The sequence below is a fragment of the Eptatretus burgeri genome, chromosome 14 (genome assembly GCF_056783735.1).
Source record: "Eptatretus burgeri isolate ZD-2024b chromosome 14, Ebu_testis_v1, whole genome shotgun sequence".
Lineage (NCBI taxonomy): Eukaryota > Metazoa > Chordata > Myxini > Myxiniformes > Myxinidae > Eptatretus > Eptatretus burgeri.
Genome location: NC_140974.1, coordinates 50309955 through 50318922, shown reverse-complemented (window position 1 = coordinate 50318922; position 8968 = coordinate 50309955). Strand labels below are relative to the sequence as shown.

Below are 8968 nucleotides of genomic sequence, written 5' to 3'. Positions count from 1 at the left end.
CCCACGCACAGACACACACACAAATTAAAATAAACCCAGAGTTCTTTATTGGACCCTCGCAGCAGAGGAGAGAGACGAGCTGGGGGTCAGAGTCCAGCTGGGTACCTGACCGTCGTAGGAAGGGGGTGCTCCGCGATGTGGCACCTGACAAAGGTCGTTGGTTTGGTCCCCAGTCGCACGTGTGGGACTCGTGGTTCGTGGCGGAGCTCAGGTGGTGAATAGCAGGGTCCACGGAGGGGGGGGGGTCAGGGGTGCTCTTTCCTTTCCTTGTAGAGGGCCAGCAGAGACACGTTCACCGCCTTCACAATCTTCTGCTCAACCCTCCGCTTCAAAAGAACTGCTCGCTCAACAACAACCACGTTGAAAACCTCCGAACAACCTTCGTAACGACCCCTTCATAGCAACCTCCAAAAAAACACCTCTCCTCAGAGAGTGCTCGGGAATTTTATGGACCTCCCTCAATGGGGCGGGGCTCACTCGAACAGACGTCACTCCCCGCCCTGATTAGGCAGGCTCTCATGGACTCGCCCTTCCTGGGCGGGGTTTCGCCCCCTGCTGGGAAACCCCACCCACTCTTCAACGCGGGTTCGTACTTGTCGAGCAACAGTATCAATGTTGCAAAGGTCGTCGTGAAAGAGTTACAACGTTTGTGGGAGCCGAGAAACCGGAACCGCGAGATCTTGCCTTGGCACGTCAGGGTGCGAGAAGGCAGCTGGTTGGTGGTGGATCGTGATCGGCCGAGGGGTCATGCAGATGGGATGGTTATTAGATGGCTTGTTCGATGTAATAACCTAACAAAAATAAATCACAATGCATGCCTTTGATTCTCCCACTAGACAAAAGGAAGGGGATCTGACTACACACATACTTAACGAGATAACTGACTTTTGGGACATCTGTATGTTGAATGCATATGGTTTCCAGATCCGTAACAATATATAAATATATATATATATATATATATATATATATATATATATATATATATATATATATATATATATATATATATATATATATTGTTCCGGGTGCCGTGTGTATTATGAGGGTGTAAATCCTCGTTTCTCCTCGAAAGAACCGGATCTGGGGCCACTGCTCACAATTAAGCTCATGGTGCGGTGGGTTGCTTAATAACCACGAACACCAATTACTTAACCACGAGTTCCAGTGTCCACCATCTAATTTGCTGTTTAACTGGAGGTCATGTGGTTTCTGGACCAGGGAATGCACCTTCGGCGATGCACCTATCTTGTGTTGATTAGATATTAAGTAATGCAGCCGAGCGTTTACCGCTGGTGCACGCCGACTATGACAGGTTAATTTGTTTCGGAATTATAATCTTCCAGTCTATCTTGGTTCGAACAATGCTGGATCAATGAAAGGAAATGACAATCACCGACAGGTTGAAACGTCATCAAGGAATTTATTAGAAAGAAAAATAAATTAACTGAAGGACTTTTATTATTTCCTTGTCCATTAAATGGATGAATTCAAATCAATCAAATGTTCAAGCAATAAAATAATCTCAAACAAATACAGAATTCAACAAGCATTTATAGAACAATGGACAAAGTGCAGATGCTTATCACTATGCCTAACTTAACAATTAAACACGAGACATGGGTCGCCATCAGACCATTCAAGAGGAAAAAGAAATCCGGTCTCGGCTTCCCAAGGCAGAAGTCATCGTGCGTCTACTAAAATAACCCAAAATGTGTGAGCATGCCTTGGTCTACTTCTCAAAATGAGTTCTCTACAGCTTGGCTCGTTTCTGCTGCCAGTGCCTTGCCTTGCCGTGCACCCATCCGCAAACAGGCTTGAACACCAATCAACATCACGTTGTCACCCTCAGGGACCAGGAACACCAAGAACCAGGTATGCCAAAAGCTAGGTACGTCAAGAGCCAGGTACACTAAGAACCAGGTACACCAAGAACCAGGTATGCCAAGAACCAGATATGCCAAGAACCAGGTATGCCAAGAGCAAGGTACACCAAGAACCAGCAGAACCAGCAGGAACAGTCCATCTGTCACCAACTGCTGTTGCTGCTGTCCCCAACCGTCAGGAGCTGTCACCACCCATCAGCAGGATCTCTTACCAACTCCAATCAGGATCTCTGACCAACTCTCATCAGAAACTCTCACCAACTGTCATCAGGATCTCTCACCAACTCCGATCAGGATCTCTCAACAACTCCGATCAGGATCTCTCAACAACTCCGATCAGGATCTCTCAACAACTCCGATCAGGATCTCTCAACAACTCCGATCAGGATCTCTCAACAACTCCGATCAGGATCTCTCAACAACTCCGATCAGGATCTCTCAACAACTCCGATCAGGATCTCTCAACAACTCCGATCAGGATCTCTCAACAACTCCGATCAGGATCTCTCAACAACTCCGATCAGGATCTCTCAACAACTCCGATCAGGATCTCTCACCAACTCTCAGGAGCTATCACCAACCGTCAGCAGGATCTCTCACCAACTGCGATCAAGGCAGTCGTGCTGTCCTTTTATAGGTGACCGGTGTGGGAGGAGCCTCAAACAGACTTCAGCCAAATCCAGCTTGCCTATTGGCCCATCGCTGCATGTGACCTCCAACCATCCATTCTCGCGGCCATTCTCTCCCATCGAACGAGATGCAACTTGCAATAAATACAGGCCTAGCTTATGACACAATGTTCGGGGTGCTGGATGAACGCCAGAAAGCAGCCATTTGCTGGAACAACCGAGCAAAAACATGAAGCGCTCAAAAAACGTCAACAGGCAATTATCACCTCTTTGTTTTGCCCGAAACGAATAAGAGCCAGTTTGTGTCCATAGAGCTACCGAATAGGGTGTCGATTGCCGATGGAAAAATGTGGATGTCAAATGTCGATGAAAGAAAATGGGTGTCGAATGTTAATGGAAAAATATCGGTGCCTGAGTTAAATAGTCCGAGACCAAAGCCATGTTTTTGTCGTCAGAATGAACTGTTCGGGAAAAGCTTGCGGTGTGATTAATGACTCAAATGTCCTGTAAGTTCAATGTGAAAATGATAACCAAAATAAAATGCGTCAATAAATGGTGTATTTCCAAGCCAATGTGTCTTGATAGAAAGGGAATAGAACGAGTATCCATTGGGCGAACGGTTATCTTATCGCGTGCACAAACGGCGAATATCGCTCATGCAGACATGAAAACTGACATAAAATCGTACGTCATGAAGATGTCGTAAAGAGGAAAAGGTTATCCCACAATAAAGAAAAGGAACCTATTCTATACCCTTCTGCAACACATCAAAGAGTTAGAATCCCACCAGACATGGGGATGGGTCCATTCTGAACATGTATTTATGGAAACAACTTTCTGAGGACCTGGATATTGTGTGCATTCCTCGGATCCGATTCAGAAATCCAAAACAATATATATATATATATATATATATATATATATATATATATATATATATATATATTGTGACGTCCACGGGACTTGAACAGTCCCGCCAACGTAGAATGAGCCGAAACGATGGAGGCGGTTTATTTATTTATAACCCAAACATGGCGGTTGTAATCGCTCTACCGCAAACGGGACGAGGAAGGTGGCACGAGTCACTTTTCACTGAGCGTTCGATGTTTATTCGTCAAATTAGAGGGGTTTCAATGTAATAGGTAGTCAGCCGAGCATGAATGTTTGTGTGATGGAGGGTGTAACCTTAAACAGGCCATGTGTTAATAAATTACACTGACTTTTTTTATGAGCATAACAAGACCGTGAAATGGATGTGGCAGTGCGATTGGGCTGCTCCAAAACCCAGTCCTGCCGAGGCAATGGCTTCTGTTGGGACCCGAACAGTCGCGGATACTGATGGAGTTTGAAGATGACCTCGGTATCAGTGGAGAAACGTCATGTGATAATCATGATTCAGGATACTCCAGCCAAAAGACGTTCCATGGTCAAGTTCGTCGCTTGTACGATACTATTGTTGAAATGGGAAATCCTTTCATGGACCATTTCCCGGAGCTCGTCAATCTCAATCGACAATGTGCTTCACGTTCGACAGTAGAATGTATCCGTACACTAGAAGACACTGGTAAATCCCAGTTCGCCGAGTTCAGTCGCACGGTCCTTGATGACAGGACAGAGACAATTCACAAACCGATAAAACGGAATATTCTGCATTTATTCAACTACGGGAAGAAAACGGTGGCGAAAACGATGCTGAAAGCTGATCGAGCTCCGAGAAGACGTTGCCTTATCCGGACAATTATATGTGTTGCTACAAAACCGATCAGGAGACATGCAGGAGTTCTTCTCCCTTGAAACGACTGGTTATCCCCCCTCACTTCAGACCATGGTTCGATATACTTCACCAAGAAGTCGGACTTGCTCGCTTGTATGCCAGAAGCCGATGATGATTCCATGGAGACACCGATAGCGTTCGACGGTAAAATCGTGGATGGAGCTGTGATAATCCATGCCATTCCACGAATGTTGGCTAAAACGTTCGTAGAGTACTCCACAAAGGTGTTTGTTCCATACATACTGCAACAACTTGAAACATCTGCCAGACTGGACATTGTGTGGGACATATACATTCCTGATAGCTTGAAAGTGGCAACGAGACAACGGCGAGGAACTGGCAATAGAATAAAAGTGGAACACCAGACCAAACTTCCCAGCAAATGGGAGGAATTCCTCAAAGTGGATGAAAACAAACAGGAGCTATTTGACTATTTGAACGCAACAGTCGCCTGCATTACTCTACCACCGGGAAAAGAGCTAATCATGTCAGGTACGATATAATATTATTGTTGGCACGACCTACCGCTGGTGAACTTAGAATTCCTTTCTCTATTCTATATCATTTGTTTACGTTCCAGGACAAAGAAGTGGCGAGACTCGAGATATTTACACCTGCGATCACGAGGAGGCTGACATCCATGTCAAAGATGCGCTCGACCACGGCCATCGAATCATACAGATCAGAAGTGTTGATACCAACATTCTAGTAATCCTCATCGGAATGTATGGTCGGCTTGTTCATCAGCATCCAGATATGGTATTATGGGCTGCTTTCGGACTTGGTCGCAACTTCTCGTGTAACTCTGTTGGATCCATCTGCCACAAAATCAGTGGTAAAGCGAAATCTTTACCGATATTTCACGCAATGACAGGGTGTGATACAACGTCCGGTTTCCACTGGTCCAGCAAAACAAAGGCTTGGAAAACGTGGGATCGGTATCCGCATGTAAACCCCACCTTTGCATACATCACGGAGCATCCCTTCTGTACGGTCGAGGTAACAGATGATCACTTCACCATGCTTGAAGCCTTTGTTGTGCAAATGTATCAGAAGTGTGACATCTCAAAGGTGAACGACGCCAGAATTGCCATGTTCAGGAAGAAACCAAGGCCATTTAAACAGATTACTACCAACACAGGTGAGAGAGATTGGTCACTTGATCATCACACCTTGCAGAATTTTCATTGTCACATGACCCAAATTCATTTTCTACTGCTAAAGTACTGCTGGCATTTTTCAGAATTCGCTACTGCATCACGTGAGACGCGACAAATATCAAGCCAGCATATGGCTCACCAGTGATGTTCTGAAATGAACAGCCGTATTGCCTCAGAGTTTGGATGGGTCAGACAAGAGGAATCCTGGCAACCGATCTGGATGACGATACCAAAGTTTTCACGTGCGTGCCGGGAGTTCATAAGGTGCTCCTGCAATAAGCCCTGCAAAAACTGCAAATGCGTGAAGGCCAGTCTTCACTGCACAAGTCTCTGCAAATGCGTCTGTGTTGTGTAAAGGTAGGGGATTGTTTTCTCCGTACGATCTCGCATCTGAACCCATTAACCCTGAAGCGGTCACTTGTCTTAGAACAGAATAATTTGCATATGCTGTTTTTAACAGCAGTTATCTAATCTACCAGGTACAATGACGCAATCTTGTCAATTATTGGCTCCAATAACCGATTATAGGGGGCTTTTATAATACAGTAGGAAAATATGAAAATTTCCTACTTCCTGCATAAATTATGCAAATAATTTGCATATGTAAATGTCATCAATAATTAGTAGAATTACAAAGCCCCCTTCCTTCAACTCTTCAAAACAGCAGGAAGCTGTCAAACTAATTTTAGACCTTTTAAAATTGAACTTTAGATGTTACCTTGGTTTCCAAGGAAAAGCTACCTTTGACCTTTGACCTTGACCTTTAAGGTCACGATCTCGATTGTCTTCAGTGAAAATTATTTGTCTTGTCATATGCTACCTCCATGGCAAATTTGGTGCTTTTGTCCAGCAGGTTAATATCGGACCAAAAATTGTCCTTAAATGACTGGACTACAATGGGTGATGCTGCTCTCAGTGCCAGGCAAGGGCTTTGCTCGGATAATTAACCTCCGCCATCTTCGAAGATGGATGGAGGTTACTGTTTTCACCCCTTTCTGTTTGTTTGTTTGTTTGTGAAAAGTATTACGGAAAAACTCCTCGGTGGATTTCGACGAAACTTGGTGGGGGGGTTAGCTATGGTCCAAGGATCATGCCATTAAATTTTGGACTTGGTCCCCCCCGCCCCAAAAAAAATTGTTAGAGAAATTTTTTTTTGCATTTCTGCATGTTTTAAGTGATTTCCAGCCCCCCCCAAATTGTTACCCCCCCCAAAAAAGTTTTTTTTTTTGCATTTCTACATGTTTTAAATGATTTCCACCCCCCCCCCCCCAAAAATAATTGTTAGAGAAAAAAAATATTTTGCAACTTTTTTTTCAACAAAATTTCGATTTCTTTTTTTTTGCATTCCTACATGTTTTAAGTGATTTCCACCCCCCCCCCCCGCCCCCCAAAAAAAATGTTGGAGAAAAGAACTATAACTGTCAGCACTGTTGGCATCATATTTAATGAATAAGATATAAGGTTCACTTGAGTGACCCAGCAGTATTGGCGGCGGAGGTTTTGCACTCTCCCGAGTGCTCCCCCTCCAGTTCCTCATGGAATGATCGACATGTGATAAGTGCATTGCAGAGGGTGATGGGGTGAATCGGTGGAACAGGTTGAAGGGGTTTCGAAAGTTCTTCAAAATCCATAAGTAATATATTGACAGTCCCAAAGACGTTCACAATACAGGCAGAGGGAACGACCGGCTCTGAAATGATTGGTAACCATGGTGACTAGGACCCATGGTTAAGGAAATTGAATTTAAATTCAATTTTTGTTTCGAATTAAAACTGTCAACAGCACCCTTAATAGTGACGTCACAAAGGGGCGTGACGTCACAGAGCGATAGAAACTCTTTATTAGCATTATCCAGTCGCACTTTTTACGTTGAAACATTGTCTTAACATGGAGAAGACGCGGATCTTTATCGTCTGTTTTATCTCTTTTATACTCTGCTCTTACTTGGGATACCTACCGCATCTTACACAGGTGAGTTTTAAGCGAATATTGACGGGAGAGCGTGGTCCAGCAGAGATTCGGCCTCAGGGGGGCAGGGGTAACTACCCCGGAACTAATAATAGGGTCCCAGGATCGTTCATTCAGTTTGTTGTTTCATGTAAAGATTGTTTGTGATGATAAAACCCCGAGGAGAGCTTTGTTTTGTGTCTCCCTCCCTCCAATCCACTCAGGGTGATTTCCTGACATCCCATTGTCATGGGGAGAAACAACTTCCCTCGTAAAATGAACTGCTGTGGGAACAATTCACACAACTCGATGTTATTTATCGAATATTTACCTCCTCTTCTTCCTCCTTATTCGATCTTCGATCTTCGTCACGGCACACGTCATCACGCGCTGATGTCTCCATTATCCTAATGGGTTGAGAGGAGTTGATAACTACCCACCCAACACATTTAATTACGTAATAACCCCGACAGGGAAGGCGCTATTTTTACCATTCTTTACGGAAATAACTATTCTAAAGAGTCGACGTGCTGTGTGCATTTCAGTCTCAGCATGCGGTTCATAAAACCACAACAATATACAGGGTGTTTCAAAATTCTGTATACACACTTTAAAAATTTATATCTCGTGAAATTATGCACAATTTTCAAAACTTTTTTGAAATTTTAAATCTCAAAACAATTATTTTTCAAATAACTAAACTTTGGTGAGACGTTCAAAATGTCCGCCGCCAACACTGATTCATGAGTGACATCTCTCTTCATCAGTTGTACATACTGCAGAGCACAAGTCAGGTGAAATATTTTATGCTTCCTGCTGTATGCAGTGCCATCCACAGCTCCTCTAATTTTTTGTGGTTTCTTACTGTGAACTTGATCTTTCAAGTCTCCCCATGCAAAAAAAATCTAAAGGAGTGAGGTCTGGAGACCTTGGAGGGGATTCCAAAGCACTCCCTCTGCGACCGATCCATTGTTCAGGAAATTCATTCTCCAGATACTCCCGCACAGCCATATAATCATGTGCGGGTACACCATGTTATTGAAAATATACCAATGTAAACTATGATGAAAATTAAAAGAATTATGAAAATTGTGCAGAAGGTTCACGAGATATAAATATTTAAAGTGCAGAAAGATAATTTTGAAACAGCCGTATATGACTGGAACTCTGGAAGGATCCTCCTTTTCACCTTTCCAGTGCATCCTGTGGTTGCTGGTTGTATCGTTGCTGGGAGCACGGCAGTTCCGCTGATGCAGTGCCCCCAATGGGTCAGAGCAGAAATTTGCAATTGGGCTAGGGTGCCAGGAAAAGTCCCTCACTCTTTCCGAAGGACACTGTGGGATGTGTCAAGTCCACCAACGAATGCTGGCAGATGAGATGCCTGTGTCACATGACGGTACCCACATTGATGAATCACCCTGCTTGTGAAACACCAGAATGGCAGTTTATAGCTGGGTCTGGATTCGAACCCAGGCTGGGCAGCGAAGAGGCGAGTACTTGTTACGGGTGGGGTTAAGCATCGAATAAAGGTCACAGCTGGGCTGTAAAGAGTGTCGGGGCAATATCGAACGT

The 8968-nt window shown here is 44.2% G+C and overlaps 1 pseudogene; it reads left to right on the top strand.

The window, feature by feature from the left end:
• The first annotated feature begins 3821 nt into the window (after nucleotides 1-3821).
• On the top strand, nucleotides 3822-5882 carry LOC147013159 (uncharacterized; annotated as a pseudogene).
• The last annotated feature ends 3086 nt before the right edge of the window (nucleotides 5883-8968 follow it).